The sequence below is a fragment of the Stigmatopora argus genome, chromosome 7 (assembly GCF_051989625.1).
Source record: "Stigmatopora argus isolate UIUO_Sarg chromosome 7, RoL_Sarg_1.0, whole genome shotgun sequence".
NCBI classification, from domain to species: Eukaryota; Metazoa; Chordata; class Actinopteri; order Syngnathiformes; family Syngnathidae; genus Stigmatopora; species Stigmatopora argus.
Window position 1 is genome coordinate 6,523,975 of NC_135393.1, and position 20,707 is coordinate 6,544,681.

General features: G+C 38.0%; 1 protein-coding gene across 3 annotated transcripts in view; it reads right to left on the reverse strand.

Annotated features, from left to right (window-relative positions):
- Window positions 1-36: 36 nt before the first annotated feature.
- Window positions 37-20,707, reverse strand: part of LOC144077399 (endonuclease V-like) — a 61,097-nt gene continuing 40,426 nt past the window's right edge. For 2 of the 3 annotated variants that reach the window (XM_077605119.1, XM_077605117.1), the window contains one exon: window positions 16,763-17,487. The gene's annotated coding sequence lies outside the window, so the exon portion shown is untranslated. Of the gene's footprint in view, window positions 2,667-9,625; window positions 9,731-16,762; window positions 17,488-20,707 lie in introns of those variants that run through there. The other variant, XR_013301014.1, reaches the window with a different exon arrangement.

Here is a 20,707-nt window from a genome sequence, read left to right on the forward strand (position 1 = left end):
ATGCAGCCAAAGTTGGGTCACGGTTACAGGCATGTATTGCCAAGGTTATTTATTTATTTTCTTAAATATAGCACATTACAACATAAAAATATCATATTTGGTTGGGCTTAAACCACTGGAAGGTGTAGTAGTGATGAGACCTCATTTACTTTACATCAAGAAGTCATTGCAATTGGTCACCTTTGCTGTTCCTCATCCAAGGTGATGGTGGAGTCACCTATGCGGCGTTGCTAAAGTAAAGCAGCAGAAATGGTTGCCATCCTCTACACCCCCGAATTGAAGGCTGCCTCAGTCGAAAGGGTGCCTTTACACAAAATAAACCTTGCTACACAGAGGATTTATATAGACCAAACAATTACTGTACTGCAATCTTTTCTTGATGATTATGAATAACTTATATTAAAAAAATACTACCAATCCAAATGTTCACGGGTCTATTATACGTATTGTCTCATGACTGTTTCTTGCAAATTAGAAAAATAAATCTAATACAGTGCCTGGAAATAATTCGTAATTTGAGAAAAAGCCCACGGCCATCTTAACAATTGTTATTTCTCCTCTTGTCAGGTATTAAAGGTAATTAGCACTTTACAGAAGAGAAATAAAAACATAATTAACCCTTATATAATGAAGCAGAACAGTGAGGATCTTAAAGAATCTGGGAATCTAAGACAAGTCTGTGGCAGTTTGAATAAAAATCATGCCCTTAAACCTGCAATTAGTTACAAACCAATTCAGGCTGCCCCTGCCTACTGCTCATATTTGGCTGGGATAGGCACCAGCACCCCCACGACTCGTGTGAGCTTGCGAGGATTTACAGTTCGGAAAATGAATACATGAATGAATGCCATTAAACATCAAGCTTCACACATCTATATGCGCAGAAATAATATGTAACCCATTCCAGAAAGAGTACATGCTGATTTTTTCTTAATCCTGCCCTTCAAGTGGATTTTCATTAGCTGAGATAGACAGGGACGCATTACTTTGCAGTAATCCCCCATGGTGCACTGCAGAAAAGAGTCGGGTAGCAGTCTACAGAATGACAAGGCATTTGTAAAAGTGCTCGCGTATCTAACTACAGCTGTTATATTCCAGGACAAGAGCAAGTTGGTGGTTGTAAAGCAGCCTCATGAAAAGCGAAAAACTTTAACTGCATACTACAATAGACTAATAAACTACTCTGTCATAAGACCAATATGAATGAAACCAATGCCAGTTGGATAAAAATCTGGTATGCGAACTAAGCACACCATCAACACCAATACCAAGTTAATCTTTAAATATGCTTCCAAACATTTCTTTGGATTGACCCTTTGTTGACGAGTGGTTAGCACGTCGGCATCACGATTTTGGGTTTGATCCCAGGTGGGTCCTTACTGTGTAGAGTTTGCATGTTCTCCCTGGGCTTGCATGGGTTTTCTCTGTATATTCATGTTTGCTCCCACAGCCCAAAAAACAAGCATGGTAGGCAGATTGAACACCCAAAATTGCCCCTAGGTATTAGTGTGAGCGTGAAAGGTTGTCCATCTCGTTGTGCCCTATGATTAGCTGGCCAATTCAGGGTGGAAATAACAAATATGATTAGGGGGACACGCAGGAGAGTGCTTGGTATATCCTCCCAGTAAAAAGACAGACTAATTTGAAAGAGAAACAGAACAGAAAAAGATTAGTAAGGAAAATACCTTTTGATATTTATAGGGAGAGAACCGAAAACAGCAGTGAGTAGTACAAAGAAGAACACAGGGGTGCCAGATAAAGCCAAACAGAAAGTGTTTGATCAGTTCACGAGTACGAGAGGTCTGGTAGAAAGGCATTTTAGGGATTGGCCAGGTAGCGGGATCAAGCCGGGAAGGATTAGCAGCAGGTTAGGGTGATTTAGGACGGAGAAAGAAATGTACTGATGAGTGACGAAGGAGTACTGAGTAGATTTAAGGAATACTTTGAACAGGTGGCGAAGGGGAGAAATTAAACAGATATGAGGAATGAGGAGAGAGAAACAAAGAAACAAGAGGTAGGCAAGATTAGTAAGGATGAAGTGAGGAAAAGCTTTGAGGGGAATACGTAAGATGTAGAAAGGCTGTTGGTCCTGATGAGATACCAGCGGAGGCATGTGATGGGAAGATGTCAGATGGTGTTTTGACGAAAGTGTTCAACTGAGTTTGGGAGAATGATTAGAGGGTTGTAAAAAAGTGTGTGGGTGCCGAATTTAAAAATCAATTGAAATTGCAACTGAAAATGAATTTAATGAGTCATATAAAGTGGAGACCAGATTCATGAAAAAAGTAGAAATTTAGGAACAACATTAAGGTGATGTACCTAGAAACTGGACGACAGACATATTTACACAGTAAATGTTGAAACAGCTTCACAATGACTTTCTGGATTTTGAATACTTGATGTCAAAAGGACACATTTATGGCAGTTTATTAGGACATTTGTATTAGCTGAGAAGGGTCTTGGACCAGTCCAGGTAATGTCTAAGAACAGCAAGGTAAAGGTGACGTTTTCGGCTTGATTGACAGAAGGCTTTGGTGAAGGTGGAACTGTATCAACAATCACCCATCACTCTCCTTATGTTCCCATAGTCATGGGCAAACAGATAAGAAAAGGCAGAGGTCATTGGAAGTCTATGTAAACATGATGTTTGCAGATGGCAGTGTGACCTGCAAGGAGAGGGAGCCAATTTCAGAATAAAAGTGGAGGCAGGAAGGTCAGTTGGAGCAAGAGAGTGTACATGTATTTGAATGAAATAAGCCCCAGATAAATGGTATGTTCCAAGGAGATGGAGAGGTTGGAGAAGTTGTTGATGTTCAAGTGCTTTGGATACCCTACTAAAGAGAGGTGAAGAAGCGACAAAATGCCTACCTTTACTCGAGTGTGATATGTATTGGAGTGTCTAACTATAGAGACTCTGTGGTAGGAAATCAGAGTACCCAGAAAAAAACCTACGAGATATATTAATGTAGTATATATAGTATATTTATGCATCAACGGACGAGTGCTTAGGATGGAGGGTTCGATCCCAGGTTGGTCCTCAGTATGTGGAGTTTCCATGTTCTCCCTGGGTTGCGTGTTTTTTTTTCTCTCCAGGTATTCCGGTTTCCTTCCACTTCCTAAAAACATGCAGAGTAGGCTGGTTGAACACTCTAAATTGCCCCTAGACATGATTGTGAGCCCGGATGGTTGTCCGTCTCCTTGTGCCCTGCGTTTGACTGGCCACCGCCTTGTACATGCAATAATAATAATAATCGGACACAGGCTTTGTCATCATCATTGACTCGAAAAAAGCCTAATTGTCATCATACCCAGAAACTGCGTATGACGAAATTGGTAGTGCTTCTCCATAAGGTGCCTTTTCCCGGCAAAAGACCCAAATAAGTGATAATTTCGGACTCGTAATTTGGCATTCTGCCGTGCGTCAGCTCACCACGCAACCCTTGTGAGGATAAGTGGCTCAGAAAATGAATGAATAGCCTATCTACTGTATACTATAGAGTAAATTCATCTGGTGGAGCAGTTTCAGCGGGGATCTGTAAGATAATGATGAAAACAAAACCAGGGGCAAGGACCACAAGACATGAGACACAGTTGGAATGCTGAACTGAAGATGCTGGGGAGACATTATGTTAGAAGCAGGCATTACATTGCGAAAAGTAGTTTGAGAATCTACTGTATTTGCTACCTTACTCGTGCACTGGATTGTCCATGAAGTAAGCTATTAATCTTCACAAGGAAGATTATTGTCTACACAAGTAAAATTAATACGTTGCACTAGTATCACAAATAGCTTGCCAAAATATTTGGCCAAACACTTTAGTTGTACATCTTTGCTTCTACTGAAAGCATGATATACAGTACACTTTATCTTCGGTATGCATAAAACCTGGCCCGGCGGATGAGTGGTTAGCACGTCGGCCTCAGCTCTGGGTTCCTGGGTCGAAATCCAGGTCGGTCCACCTGCGTGGAGTTTGCATGTTCTCCCTGGGCCTGTGTGGGTTTCCTCCGGGTACTCCGGTTTCCTCCCACATAACAAAGACATGCAAGGTAGATTGATTGGACACTCTAAATTGCTCCTAGGTATGGGTGTGAGTGTACATGGTTGTTCGTCTTCTTGTGCTCTGCGATCGGCTGGCCACCGATTCAGGGTGTTCCCTGCCTCTGGCCCGGAATCAGCTGGGATAGGCTCCAGCACCCCCTGTGACCCCAATGAGGATAAAGCAGTTCAGAAAATGAATAAAAATGAATGAATCAACGTATAAAACCCATTCCAATGAAATCGGGATGTTGTTTTAAACATAAATTTAAAAAATGGTCAATCTATACACTAATTTAATACACAATAAAGACTAGGGCAACAAATCACTTTTCTCTAAGGATCTCTTTTAAGCCAGAGCAAATCCCAGCTGGTTAGGCAAGATGGGTATTCAGTCAGTTACATGGACCTATGGACTGTAAGTGTTTTTGATGACCTTAACATAACTACATTTTTTAAAGAATTTAAATACATGGAATTAAGATATCAAGCGCTCAAAATAAAAGCGATATTTATTTTCCATTGACTTTCTAGCTAAAAACACCAGACAAAAGATAAAACTGTCTCCATTCATCAACAAAAGTTGTTTGTCCTTTGAAGTGATTGAATGGGTAAGAATGTGAAGTATATGCGTAAATCTGATTAATTCATCAGCTGTCACCTGGTGCAGAAGCAGCAGAAATAATGCTTTAGTCCACAAGTGCAGTTATTTGGCATGTTAATGTCAGAGTGGCAAATAGTGCCTTGTAACGAAAGGTTGGATGCTGTGCTCAACAAATACACCTTGAGGTGGTTGTCTGCAGAAAGTGTAGGCATTTCCTCCATTATGCAGTAAGTGCATGATGAGTCTGATTTATTCTACTCATATTCCTTGGAGATTCTATAAAAGGGGGGAGGTGGGAAGAGTGAGAAACAGAGACACAGTGGATCATCTCGCTGCAGTTTGCCTTTTTGTGGTGAGACAGCAGGGAGTGGAAGTTGCGGCATTTACTGATCAGCAGAGTCCTCCAGGAAGCATTCAAGGAGGCTGGGATCAAAGTGGATGTAGACCACGGCAGGAGACTACGCCACAAGTCGGTCCCATAACACGATTTTTAACGTGCCTCTTTATATGTAACCTACACTGGTCTCGGCGGGCTTCAGAGACTTATAACATCTGCGCATGACATGGAGTACAGGATTTCCTCTGCTTTAGTCTGAATATGTGACAAGGCTCACTAAGGTGTCATCGGAGCAGATGTTGGAGATAGGATTGTTTTTTTTATATTAATCAATGGGCAGTGGTGGGATTTATTCATCATTCGCTCTGCACATCCTCACAAAGATTGCGGGGGTTGCTGCAGCCTATCCCAGATGACCTGTGGCAAAAGACAAACTAGACCCTAGACTGGTCGCCAGTCAGCCTTAGGACACACTACCATTCACAGCGACAATCATACCCTCACTGAGCAGGAATCAATCCCACGCAAAAAATAGTACCTGAATAGAACACAGCATAGTTCAAACCCTTCCTTTACTTTATCTTAATTGTGGAAAGAATATTCATTCATTCATTCATTTTCTGAACGGCCTTATCCTCACTAGGCTCGTGGGGGGTGCCAGAGCCTATACCAAATGACTTCGGGCACGATGGAGGGGACACCCAATCGCAGGGGATGAGGAAAAAAACACACCCATACCGAGGGGCAATTTAGATTGCTCAACCAGCCTGCCATGCATGTTTTTGGAATGTGGGACGAAACCAGAGTACCCGGAGAAAAACCACGCAGGCCCGAAAAGAACATGCAAACTCCACACAGGTGGACCGACCTGGATTTGAACCTAAGACCCCAGAACTGTGAGGCCGACGTGCTAACCACTCACCGCCGGGCCACCTGGAAAGAATAGAATAACAAAATAAAGCATAAAATTTGGATAGGTGTCACTTGATTTTTTCCCCCAGAATAAATAGACTGTAGCTATAACTACTGTATTTTATTTTTTTGCAGAACCTAATACATCATGTTAAAAGTAAACCAGTATTAGCTGCAGTCTCTTTTTATTACGAAAACAAATCAAGACATCACGCACACCCATATATGGGGCCAGACTTTTTTAAATGTTTTGAATCCTCCATTAATGTTCAGATTGGATGTGTCTAACTTTCTTTACACTTCTCTAATTAATTTTCCCAAAATACTGTACACAGGCTTTGTTTCATAAAGAGCACTGGTTGGTGCATTGCACCTTTATCGTCTTGGGGTATTGTGGCAATATTTACGCTAAAATATGAGTCTGAGCAAAATTGTTGTATTTGCGAATTGATGGTTGTAGTTATGTGAAGTTAAATGTGCTGTCGACTGCAAAACAACGCACATGGATTTGCACAAAGAGGAATACCAAGTGACAGATGCTCTTTATTTATCCACAGGGAGCTCTGTAATGGTGCAGTTTATCTGTTTTGCAGCACAGATGAGTGTGTATTTCTGTTAACACCCAGGACAACTGCTGATAGAGTGGCTCTGCCATCTTGGATTGCTTCATACACAGTGTATATCATATCGAGTGGTCCTGTGATAAAACATCGATCAGTCTTACTCTTCCATAAAGCATTTCAATGGTATATACCAGGGGTCAGGAACCTTTTTGACAGAGAGAGCCATAAACAATTTATATTTTTGAATGTCATTCCTTGAAAATGAAAGAAAAAGAAATAAGAAAAAAATCGAAATGGATTTGTATTAAATATGATTGGTAGGTATACAGGAATAAACTTGTTGAAGAAAGCTTTCATAAGCCTCCAACATCTTCGCTCACAGTACGAAACCTACTTTTGTTAAACCATTTTGAAGTGTGCAATTGTCTGTTGTGTTCTTAGCTGTGGCACATAATTTAGGCAGGTTTGTGTAAACAGTGTGAATGTACTTGCCTCTGTAAATGCCAAGCCAGCATGAAATCATTTTCTATCACTTTGGCTGTATCTTTAATTCATAATAATTCATAATACGCTGTGCCCTAACTTACTGAACCTTGACTGAACCCTTTCTGAATGAATGAAGACCAGCAATGGTACATTATGGAAGAAGTTGCTGAAGTAAAAGGTTGGGGCGTTCTCAATGTAATCATCTCAGTGCAATATCAATATTAAATTATATTTAAAATGGACATTGTAGTTAAATTGATGTTTTTCCACCCATTGTAAATATACATAATTGAATGGACGGTGACTGGTAGAAATCATGATTTTCTTTTGTTTTTTCAAAGCAGGATGACAACATGTTATAAAAACTAAATTTAATGGTGCCACATACTAAGTAAAAACAATAACAAAGTAACAATAGCTGAGATTTAAAAGACAACTTTCATTCAAAATATTAGCCAGTATAAACCACAAAGCCATTTAAGACCATACTGTACATAACTCCTCTTTTGTAACCACTCATGAGATCGCAAATACAATGATTGCTTACTTGTGAGGTTAGGCTGAATGATACTCATAAAAACCCATTCCCACAATTAATAATATCTTTGGTTAAAGTGTTGGAACTGGTGGCAAAATAAAAACAAACATACTGTATATTAAAATATTCCAATTACTTTATGATTTTTTGCCATTATAATAATTGCATGATATGCAAATGGTATCATTTTCTTGGAATTGTTTCTCATTTTAATAATTACATATCTCATCGTCATTAGAATCATAATACATAAAAATGATGTTTATTTAAATTTCAAATCGAAGTCACTGAAGACAATAAAGAAATACATTCTATTGTTTTAATGGAATAGATTTTCTTGGTGAGCAATTTTTTGGGCAATTCCAATCAAACAAATCTCTCCACTGAAGATATAGAGTATTTGAAATTGGTAAATTGAAAACACAGTTGGATTATGTATTGATTTACTGTGTATATATGGCTGTGTGATACATTTGAAAACTAAGGCCTCTTTTTGAGTTTCTCTCCACTTTTGTCTATATATTGTTTTGCTCTGTACTTTTAGACTTGATACACTTGTCATCTTTTCTTTTCCAGCCACCCACATGGATTAACACCTACATCTTTTTTATGACTCTTTCTATGAGCACAACTCCAGCAGACGTATGTTTCTTTATTTTCCCAAAGCGCCTGCTTGCCTTCGCACATTCATCACAGATTCTCATTCTTATTTTAACCCCTGCATGCTTGCATCTCTCCCTGTCTCGCAAATCCAAAATACACTCTCATTTGAATTTGTTTTGATGCTTCTTTCTCCAATTCATTATCTTTTGTTTATTTTTGAAAATGAATTGATTTTAGGTATATCTTTATTTTTAATTGATACATTTCAAATGGAATATTTTCCCAAAATGGGTCCATTAATCAACTCATTCATATGATCTCAAATTATTTTCCGAGACCTTTATGAATGTAGTAAAAGCATTAAAGGAGAAAAATAAGTCATTCATGCATGAAAGGGTTAAAGACACGTCCATGAGGTTCGAGCTAAATAGTAAGAATAAATTTAAGAGCACTTCCCCCACTTCAAAGTCTAGAGGGGAGCGAGGCTGACTGTAAATGAGATGACGTAACCTCCCAATGGAGATTGAGTAGTGATCATATATTCAAGGTCAGTGGTCATTTTCCTTGAGATACCCCATACTCACTCTCAAAATCTCTCGCCTATTCCGATGAGCCGCAACGCCAAGAGTTGCCCTTTGATCAAGGCTGAAGAGGAGTGATTATACAAACACGCAGAGAGAGTAAGAGTAGGTGGAACCGCTGTATTACTTCAACCAGAAGACAAGGGCAAAAAGAAAACGGGGTCTAATAAGCAGGACTGGAAGTCAGATGGGGAAACGAGAGAGCATGGATTGGAGAGGTTAACAGGCTGGTCGCAGTGACAGTCGGTGTGTTATCTTTCCTTTCCTCTTAGGAAAGCACAAGACCCCCACCCCCCCTTTCCCCCACTGCCGTTCCCTCCCTCGCTTTGCCGAGCACCGCAATAGTGTTATGAATAATTGAGGACGCTTGAATCGGGATTGAACATTTGTGTTGCGGCTGTGTCTTTTGTGTTTGGTGCGGCAAGCGGGCGGTTACAACAAAAAGCCTGATCAAAATAAACAAAAAATCTTCTTGTCCTATTCTGCATGCATCACTGTGACCATACACTACGAGCAACTCTCTTTCCCAAGGAGATAAAGCTGTTCTGCCATTCCCTGCTGGGAGAATATTGGCTGTGTTGCGCTAAGTTTGTAACCCAACTGACAGAAGGGGGATCAATTATGAATATTCCTGAATGATTCCTTGCAGTGTTGGGGAATCTCTTGAAATGAGGAGCTCTCCTCTGAGAACAAAAAGTGCTCATTTCAAGGGTAAAAGTTGGAGATGTACAGTATGTGAATGTTGGATGAGTGAAAGGAAAAGCCAAGAGTGGCGCAGTGGATGTGGGTTTGAGAGAGCAAGGGAGGGCGAGGCTGCGGTGAATGTGTGTGCTTAAAAAAGTGTTTGTGTGGATAAAAAACAGGCTGTTCACCTGCCTAAGTGGCTCGGAGAAGGCAAAGATTTTCGCGTGTACATAGGAAGGGCATAACCTGGAGTGTTGTCATTTCTTCCCCTGTGTGTGTACCTGCATGGTAGCCTGTTTGTATGGAGTCCATGTTTCACTTCTTGTTTAATTGGCCCAAATCTGACATTCACTGAGGCAGGTTCCTGGCCCCATCCATATGGCCTTCTGAGAAAGAAAGTACATAAGTGTCAAATAAACTAGTAGCCTCCAACTTTCATATTCATATTGTCTCTCTGTCACACACACGGACATGCCTTGCCACAGGCTGTAAGCAACGTACATGTAATTAGGTCAATCGAAATGAATTGAATTGGGTCGGTAAAAGCCCTGGTTAATTTTTGCATCAAGGCATGGAGATTATTTTTCAAGAGTTGCAGGCAGCGAATAGACTTATGTCCTAAATATAATGTGCTCAGCAACACGATTAGGGGGGAAAAAGGCTACTACATTCATTTTGAATAATATGGTATAGTGCAAGGGGTACAAATTTTGAAAGCTGGGCTCATTGAGGTCACCCATTGTTGCCAGTTACCTTGTAAATGAAAGCTAAAATTACAATACATTGATACCATAAGGTGATCTTTAATAATAAATAATTTTCAACAATTTATTGTCATTAGACCTGGTGCGCATGACAGCAGAAAAAAATACTTTGCGGGCCAATTTGGAATATAATTGAAAAAAAAAAAACATTCATGTACTATGCTTAATATAAGCTTATGCTGTATACTAGCCTTGATAAAGGTAAATAATAATGAAATGGCAGAGGTCCCTGAGTTGGAGAGGGGCTCAAATTAGAAAAACCAGGGCCCCACATGGAATGGATCCAGAATTATGTATTTATGATAATCTAATGTACATATTGTTGTTGTTTAAAGGGTATCTAAAGCCTGTCATTATTTTTGTTAAGCCAAGTCATGGTTGTCAAAAACACATTTCAGGATTGACTTTTAACACGACCATATACTACACAATGGGCTCAGTTGTTCCTCTACAAATCTTGTATTTTTGTGACAGCAAAGGCGATGCTGCACAAGTTATGGCATTTTTTTATTCCCGTACCGGCACAACGCTCATGATTTAGCAGATGCACACACGGAGAAAGTGACTTGTTGTTCAAGTAGGTCTCAAAATGATGTGGTCATTTTCCTTGAAGCTGAAGTGCTTTGAATTTGTGTTGTTTTAGTATTTAAGGGCCATGTAGCCTACTAGTATTTCTGTTGTTTTCTGGTTTATTATAGAGCAAGTCCATTTTATGGATTTCAAAATTAAAAGTTAATCTTTGGGATAATGATGCTTGCAAGTGTGTATGTCTATGTTGTGACAATATTCATAATTTGGGTTTAATTTGGGGCCAGCTCTGATTTGTTCAGTCACTATTTGTCTCTAACTATTCAAGCGTTTTCCCCCATGATATGTCAACGTGGAGTGTACTTCTCACAGAACTCATCAAGACTGTCTGTTATCAAGAGGGCATGAAGGGTTCGCCAGGCAGAGTAAAGAGTAAAGCAGGAGTCCACTCTCAATTCCAAGAAACAAGGAGCAGGTGCAAACAAACAAAATATTGATCAAAAAATACAAAATTCAAACAAGGCACTTGGTGAAAATAAATGTAATAGTAGAAAACAAGATATAAAAAAACAAAGAAAAAATAGCAGGAATAAAATTATCGTAGAGGGAATCGCCACAGGGCTCAGGGAACACAGCACATATAACACGGAGACTGAATCAAAGAAGGGAACTAAATGCAAAGTGATGAGAGTGAGCAAAATCTAGACAGGATACACTTGGCTCGGGGGAGCTGATGACAAGCTGATGGCAGGGATGCCAAGAACAGCTAAAAATGATGACCTGAATAATGGGCAGGTTAAGAAAAAGAAACAGGGACAAAATGCAACGAACAAAGTAAATCAAAATAAAATCACAGATCAAACAGTAAATAAATACATACATTTTTTTCAAGTTTAAAAGCACTATTATTAACGTAAATCCATCTAAAAACTAGAGGAATCTTGTTTTTGTTTTGTTTGATGTTATTTGGAAAATCTTTCATATCTTGGTTCAAAGCGTTTCCATTAAAAATTTTCGTAACCTGAAAATTTCGTATGTAGAAGCATTCTTAAGTAGAGGTACCACTATGAAGTATTTCATAATAAAAATATATTAACAAGTAAAGCTGTTGGAACACTGCAGTAAAAGGTTGTAAATACCACTATTGTGTTTATAGAAAGGGTTGTGTGTACTTACGTATCGTAGATCTGTTATCCAGACCTCACAGTCGAATAGACGTTAGAAGATATAATGCCAAGGTCTGGATCTCCACAGCATGCAATTATTAATTACAGGCTCTAAATTACCAACACTGGTGAAATTGTGTCAGCGCTTATTTTTGTCTATATTCTGTAGGCCTGGCAATCAACTGGAGACTAGTCTAGTCTGTATATCGCTGCTTGCCTCAAGTCAGCTGGGAAAGCTTCTACCACTCCCAAACCACAGAGCAAGGAGATATTGTTAATGTGGAAGGTGGATGGATACAGTTTTGTGTACTCTTTCCCATTGGTCGTAAATTTATAGCTTTCTTTCCAGAACAGAGGTACTAAGGTGCCATGTGTGCTGCTATATATGTTGTAAGTCAAGTTGATTACTCCCAGCCGTCAGCTGTTTTGGCCCTACCGAAAGGATGCCAAACAAAAAAAGTTTGTTCTGCAAAAAGCAGTTTTTTGCCGCTTTTTACACAAACGTCATGCAAAATTGCAGCACGAGCCATCCTAGGAAACCTACCTTTTATCATGTACACAAAGATACAACCTAGGTTGCAATGACAAGACTTCCAATTAGAGTGTATACTTTCAGATTTGCAATGACCAGTGTATCTTTACTTGAGCATTTAGCAACTGCAAAAATAAATTCATTTTTGAGTTAGGCTCGGAAGAAGAAAAAATATGTAGAAGTCGCTTCAAGCACGACACAACGCTACTGTGACAATTTTAAAATAAAATAACGGATTCAAGAAATGTATTTACGTTTAGGAGGATTTTGTAACTTAGACCGTGTTTATTTTATATTGGAGGAGTAATTTGCATACCAAAGGCTTATGTAATCTGACAATGTTGTATGTAGAAAGAAGCATTTGTGAGTAGAGGTACCACTTTATTTGCAAGAAAGTTGAACTTATGCTGAAAAAAGGTACTGTACAGCAACAACGTATAGACCTCTTTCGAAAAATGGATGGCTCATTTGTGCAACTGTTGTGAATATTCCAGTGCAGTACATTGTTTACTATACTTCAGGATATAAAAAAATGGTATGAACATTCTCTTCCCTTCCTATAACATACATTTTCAACATTACTGCAGGTTGGCATGGAAATGACAGGTAGTGAGTGAAAGTGATGATCCAGCAGCTGAATGAAAGCCAAGAAGAAGGCATAAGGCTGTTGAAGCTCACAATGACAAGACAGAGAGTCATGCTTTTGATGCAAACGGGAAGAAGACACACAGATCCTTCACCTATAGATGTATGGTGGGAGCTTTATGTCGTAAGTAACGAGGTGAAAGATAAAGCAGAAAGATGAAGCACCATACTTTGATTCTTATATCTTGAGTGTTCAAGTGATTCTTCAAAGAAAAGTATTGTTGTTATCACATATTGCTTTGATCAAAGAATGTGAACAGCACCTTGTGACAGCCCAAGAGCATTTGAGGAATCAAAAAAAAATTAGTCACAATGATAGTCAGATGCCTCAAATTCCTTTGCTGTTGCTAGCTGCGATAGTGGAGTTGATTGTCTGAAAATTGAATGTGATAAACGAAGCTTTTCTTGTGTTTGCTTTGATTCTCTGAAAATAATCTTTAGTGATATGCTCTCCACAGTCTACTTTTGTAAACACATCAGTAACCATAAAACCCACAGAATCCCAGTCTCAAAAGGGCTACGTTCTATGTCCGATTCTCTTCGCCTAAATGCATTTTCCCACTCGCTCACCTAATCCGGCACCCTGGCGTATATCTCCAAGCCATGCCGACATTACCAAGTAATACATAAAACAGTGAAGCATGGTGGAAAAAATGTTATGGGAGGGTACATTTTGTACTTCTTAAACAAAAGCAGTAGGAAATATTGGTGTTTTTTGGATATTATTGTTTGCTTACATTCAGGCAAACGCACATTGAAAGGCAGGCATGTCAAAGTGCAAAAGAACCTTCAGCTTACTGCTAAAGCAGCCTTTTTTAAGGCAAAACATTTAATATTTTGTGATTGCCAGGTCAATCCCCAGACATTAATCGTGAATGAATTTCCGTTTCACTTGCTGAAGACAAAATTGAACTCAGCGTACAATGTTAATACATTGCAATTTAAAACAACTCTATTGCTGCAATCTTTAACACCATAGCAAATATGGCTTTTTGGAGTTTTAATTAAATTTTATATTCCAAAAAGTATGTTCTTGTTGTTCTCTCTTCCCCGTAGAACAACTTAGAGTCCACCCATCCAGGCTAACGTATTATAATATATTATTGATGCAGCTGATTGCCAGAGATACTGCGAGCAAAATGGAGTGAATTTGTTGAAAAAAACAACATCAAGCTTTCTTCGGTCCTTTTATGAATCAAAGCAAGGAATTTAGGATCACTTCGTTGCCATGACTTGCTTCTTCACAACAAAAAATGTTTATAGGGTGATAAAATTTCTGTTACAAAGCGAGTTTTTAAATCAGCAACTGCACCGGAAAAACACACTTCATGCCTACTCATAGCAGTCTTTAAATTCTTCTTTCACAAAGATTATAAAGCTCATCAGTTAGGATTGAAACAGTTATGAATGTTCATTCAGCCATTCATTTTCAACACTGCTTATCCTTGTGAGACGCAGGTGTTATAAAAGAATTTCATATTTATTCAACCGGTCTTGTTTACAGTCCAGTAGAAGTGCGCAGCTTGATAGAAAGAACTGCTTCTAGCTTTCCGCTCACCGAATAACAAGTCTTGAAGGAACTACAATACTTAACATATGTAAAAAATTCCTCACTTTTAGCTGGCTTGACATCACTCTAGCTACTAAATAATGTTTTTTAGTGTTCCACTATGAGAAGATCCCTTTAATGACACCTAGGCTAATGTCCCTGTCAGTTTCTCTCACCAATTACTGTCCTCGTGTATCTCGGGGAGAGAAGTTGAGCTAACAAGACACTTTAAAAAAATAAATAAGAATCCCCCATTTTCTTTAAATCACATATGTAGACCAATGATTCATTAAAGGATCTTTCTGTTGGTCCTATCTTGTGTGTGCACCCCCTTAAGGTACTGTTGGCCTCTCTGTTCCAATTAACTGCACAAATGACAGCCAGAACAGAGCTGCCGACCAGTGGGATGAATATAACTACGAAGTGCTTTTGGTGTCTTCATCACAATCATTCAGTTATAATGAAACATTGCAGAATAAAAGAATTAAAAAAAATGATTGCTCCTTTTTTAAGTGTTCATACATTTCAATTCAAGACAAATGTATTAAGAGGCCCTAAATCAACAAAAAGATACACAGACATGAAAAAAGAAATAATGAAAAGTCAATGAAATAAGTAGATAACAGAAATATAAATCTAAATAAATCTATAATATAAATCTTCTTACCCAGGTAGTCTCTGGTCTAGCTTGGTACCGAATACATTAATTGAGGCTTTGAGTGTTTTTGAACATTGGTAATTAGATGGTATTTTTTCATTTGGCAAGGATGGATGTAACCTCAGATTAATTAGTACCATGCGGCCCTGTGGACGAGTGGTTAGTACGTCGGCCTCAGAGTTCTGGGGTCAAGTGTTCAATCCCAGGTGGGTCCTCACTATGTGTAGTTGCCATGTTCTCCCCGCTTGTGTGGGTTTTCTCTGAGTACTCTGAATTTATCCCACATTCTAAAAACATGCTCTAAATTGATCCCTAAGTATGAGTGTGACTGCCCAGTGATTGGCTGGCCACCGATTCAGGGTGTACTCTAACTGATATTTGGCTGGGATAGGCTCTAGCCCCCAACAACCCTTGTGAGCATAAGCGATAAGGAAAAAGAATGAATTATGTTTCAATATAATAACTTCATATTCCGCAACTCCTGTTGCATTGACAACTTTATAGAGCAATGAAACCCCTTTCAAAAGCTCATGCTCAGTGAATCTAAAAGAATTAATCTTTTTCACCTTTTGGTTTCAATGTATTGACTTTTAGTGTAGCGCGGCTGTGAAATGTAATTGGCTCTGGAGTGTCACTCAGACATGCTGCCTACATGTAAGAAAAATACTGTGTGGATTTAGTGTAACTCAAACATAAAATGTTGAATTTTCAACATCCTTTTAAAAAGGACAAAACCAGCAAAGAGGGGCAATCTAAATATTTAGTGGACCTATTGAGGAATCATAACAATTACTACAGTCAAATAAAACAGACAAGTAATGAAACCTACTACGGTATGCATTTTATCTATTTACATTAACATTAAGAGAACATTATGGTAAACTAAAACTATTAAACTGATTTCAAAATGCTTCTTAATTGAAGAACTGCCATGGTTGAAAAAAAGAATCCGAAACTTTGAGCTCAAAATAATGCAAAAGTCAAGTTGGAACACCTCTCAGGGTGAGCAGAGGAAAATCAAGAAATTGTAGATGTCAGAAAGGACAAAACTGCAGTAAGACGCTGTCAGATGTGATCAACAATTTGTAAGGAAGTACAAGTACTGCAAAATAATGAATAATTAATAGTACTTTCTTCTTTTGGATGGGTCTTAAATACAACAAAAAATGACCACGCAAGGACTCTTTAAGAAGCCACAACCTTACACTGACATTTTTAGCAGTCAATATTGATTGTGTCCACAGTACAGACCAATCTTGAGATGCCAAAGGAAAAACATTTCTTGCTCAAAATGAATACAATATTTGTCATATGGGTCACTGTAGTACGGGTGGTGATCCCGACCCTCCTACTGATCAATCCTGCCCCATCTGACCACTTCTATTTTGGGATCTCATCCCTGCAGAGTCAGCTCACACCACCTTGTCCTTGGTTTCCGCTCACCTCGATGGAACTGGCAGGCAGTAAGCTGCCAGGTGCCAAGCCTGACTCATTTTAAACGAGTCACTTGGTGATGATGCATTGAACACAATATGTCGTGTTACTATTTATGTCAATAAGAAGCCTGCTATTACACTTAAGGTAAAAATAAATATTTAAAAAAAATTAAAAACCTACATGCTTGAATGACCGCAAGGAAAAACAGTGTCTTGTAATTGTTACAACTCCAACCAAAGTAGATGAATTGTCTTTCATATTACAGGTAATTCAATTGTCCTTATTTTAGCAATGGCCGTGTATAACAGTGTATTAAAAATACATGAGAATAACCGGCCGTGTATAACAGTGTATTAAAAATACATGAGAATAACCCTTGAAAAAATACATATAGAATATTACTAAACCCACACTGAAAAGTAATCACATTGAACTAATTTAAAAAAAAGAAATCCAACATCATCCCAAAACATTATTACCTGAGTTTGCAATTGCAGTAAATTGGGGGGAAATACACTATTGTCCTGCCACACATTTATGTATATTTATAGATGACAAGATTAACAGGGCCATTTATTATTTATTCAAAAGGCCGGTGGTGTAGAAAAAAAATACTGACCCAAAAATGTAATGAGAACAGTATATAAAAAGAGTGGCCTGACCCATATCCACTTTAAATGTAGGGCAAGTGCATAAAAACTTTGACAATCTGAATGTGTCTTCTCAGAACACCTGCACTTTTAAAAGCTCCAAATAGCACACTCACCTCCAAAAACACACACATATGCACACAGTGCATTTTTCAAGACAGAAAAGTTGCTGATCTTCGAAGTTCCTGAGACGTTTTGCCGCATCATTCACGACCTGAAAAAAAGTAGTAAGAGACAGAGTGAGAGAGAGCGATTGAGAGACATTAATCATTAAAACACACATGTTTAATCTCTAGACAGACTATATTGATCAATCACATCTGAAACAAAAAAGAAAATATATTTAGCAGCCATCTTATATGAGCAAATGAACATCCTGTTGCACCAGACTGCCCCTCTTCTTAGTAGCTAGATAATGGCAAACTGTTAACTTAACTTTAGGGAGAAGCACACTGACAGAGAAGTATACTGTAAGTAAGCAAGTTCAGTGGACAAAACATAATCAGTAAAACATCATTGTCAGGAGAAAACTTCTAGGAAGCAAAACTGAAAGTCAGTGGTAAGACACTTAAATTGTACAAAGCTCAGCCAAAGAGATTCACATACTCTGAACTATGTTACTGAATTTGGACTTCTATTAAGTAGTCTCCAAAACGCAGTGGAAGTATACGGCTTGAGTGTGTGATCGAAAATTAGAAACGAGTCCATTAGCAGACATTATTTTCCTCTCCAGAGTGAGGCTGCTTCATCAAATCCAGCTATTTTGGCAAACTGAGCAGCCACCTAGGATACTTAGAATGCACTAAGCTTGCAATAGACATTAGCGTGAGAGAAAAGAAATGTCATAGTAAAGAAGTTGGATGAAAAGCTAATGCAGCGATTGTCATTCTGAACTTTCACCTTGGGTAAAAGTTCATTAATGCAACTTCTGTGTTGCTTATCTTTGCGATGGCCGTTGGGGCGCTGGAGTCTATCCCAGCTACTAAATTGATAGTGGTCAAGGTCTATTTGTTTTAGCAGACACCTCGTCGGTTAAGATGTCTGTGCTGTGGAGTGAAAATCTGCACCCACAGCACCCTTCAGCGACGCCACAGCGTTCAATCAGCCTACCATGCATGTTTTTGGGGTTATGGGAGGAATTCTGGGTGGGTGCGTATTGTGAAATATAATAGCTGGAGTGGACACATGGTAATATATAAAAGGGAACAAAACCTCTGTGCATAGGTGACAGCATCTCAGAGAGCTCCGAGTAAAGACATTTTATGTTGCAGATGGTGATTATGCAGAGAACATTTGATGCTGATGGGGGAAAAATGCAAAAAACAGAAGCCCAATTGGCTTGATCATAAAGTAAATTCACTCATCAGCCCACTGGTTAAGCTCTTCTACCCAGATTCCATATAAGAGATTTTCCAATAAAGATAACCAAAAAAATAAATGTGGGCATCTGTATGTGTATATATATATATATATATATATATATATATATATATATATATATATATATATATATATATATATATGTATATATATATATATATATATATATATATGTATATATATATATATATATATATATATATATATATATATATATACACATACATACATATATATACACATACATAAATATATACACATACATACATATATACACACGTACATACATATATACATACACACATGTATATACACACACATACATATATATACATACACATACATACTATATATACATACAAACTAAAATGTTTCTATTATTGTCATTTTCCAACTCTCTCGTGTGAAGAAACACAGTATTCATGGTATCCACCATGTATAGTCTATGTTTTGGCTTCATTCAAAAACTAATTAAATTCACATGCTAGCCCGCATACTATATTTATTATAATACAAGGTCTCCACAGGTAACAGCTGCATTTCTGACCACAAACCAAGTACTACACTTTTTTTTAAACAAATTGTCATCTAACCTGGAGCTGGAGCTCAGACCATGAGAAAATTTTCACTTGTCAGATGAGACAAATATTGAACTCTTTAAAAAAAAAACATATTTGGAGGAAGCCATCACTGCTCATTACCTGGCCAGTAACATTCATACAGTGAAACAATTGTAAACAGCATGCAAAAGCCTACAAAGACAACAATCTAACAGTGATATAGAAAATACTCAGATATTGTGATCACCCGCTTTTGTGCCAGGTGGTGCACCAGTCTGTGTAGCGCAGCCTTGTCAGCTTTAGAAATAAAAAAATAGAAGTATCCTATTCTTATTTTACTGTCCATCTAATTTGGTTGTTCCAAAAATAGACACTACTTGAGCAAGGGAACATCTCGATATTGGATGTGGCCTGGTTTCACTCCATGTGCTCGAGCCTTTGACAAAAAAAATATCCTATTCTTATTTTACTGTCTACTTTATGTGGTTGTTCCAAAAATCCACACTACTTAAGCAATTTAACATCTCGATATTGGATGTGGCCTGATTCCACTGTACGTGCTCGAGCCTTTGACAAATTGAGACTTGTTGTGATTTCCTGCGCTATTAGGAAAAAGACAAACGATTTGGGCTATTTTATGAAATGACTAAATTTAAAATAGATTGCAGTGCTGCCATGGCCCATGAGTCAGATTATACATTTGGGGAGTGTTTGCCAAATGGGCAATTAGGCATAATTTTAATTAATTACAGGACCTCATATCGCATAAGCCCTAATGGGTATGTAGAACAAAAAAAACAATTAGTAACAGTGTGTAGAAATAATTAAGTGTTGTCTAGATTTAGTTTATTTTTCACTAATTTCACCTTTCAGATGCAAGAACAATTGTGTTACTTCACATTGCCAACAAGAAAAGGGCAAACCACCTTTGGCCTTCACTTGTTTGAGAAATAAAGGGAAACTTGGTTTACTTGTAAAAAATTATTAATGATCATTTGCAAATGAGAATCAAAACAGCAAACAAGCTGTTGGGTTAGACTTGTATCATTTTGGCAAAAATCAATCAAGTGGCTGGTGTATTACATACAGCTTTCCTGTGATTTATTCATTTGCCTGCCAGGAAAATGAAATGAAATTAAATTTACCAATTTATTTATTTACTTCTTATTCACTTATCATACTTGCTTGTAGAGCCACAACTAATTTGTATCGACTGCTGAAGTTTAATCATCAAAAAAATTATACGTTCTGGACTAATTTATGGATCAATTACCATAATTATTTTCGGGGTTTTTTTCTGGTGTTGAGTGCATGGAAATGGTAAAAGTAATTTGTGGCAGAACTGCATGCTGCAGCAAGACATGTTCTTCATTCATGATTATCTATACGTAATTTCTTTTTCCAATGTAAGATTAAATAAAATGATATTTATTCTCTGTTGGACTCTTCTCTTGATTTTCCTGTTCAATACAATAACAGTGCTGTCAAACTTAT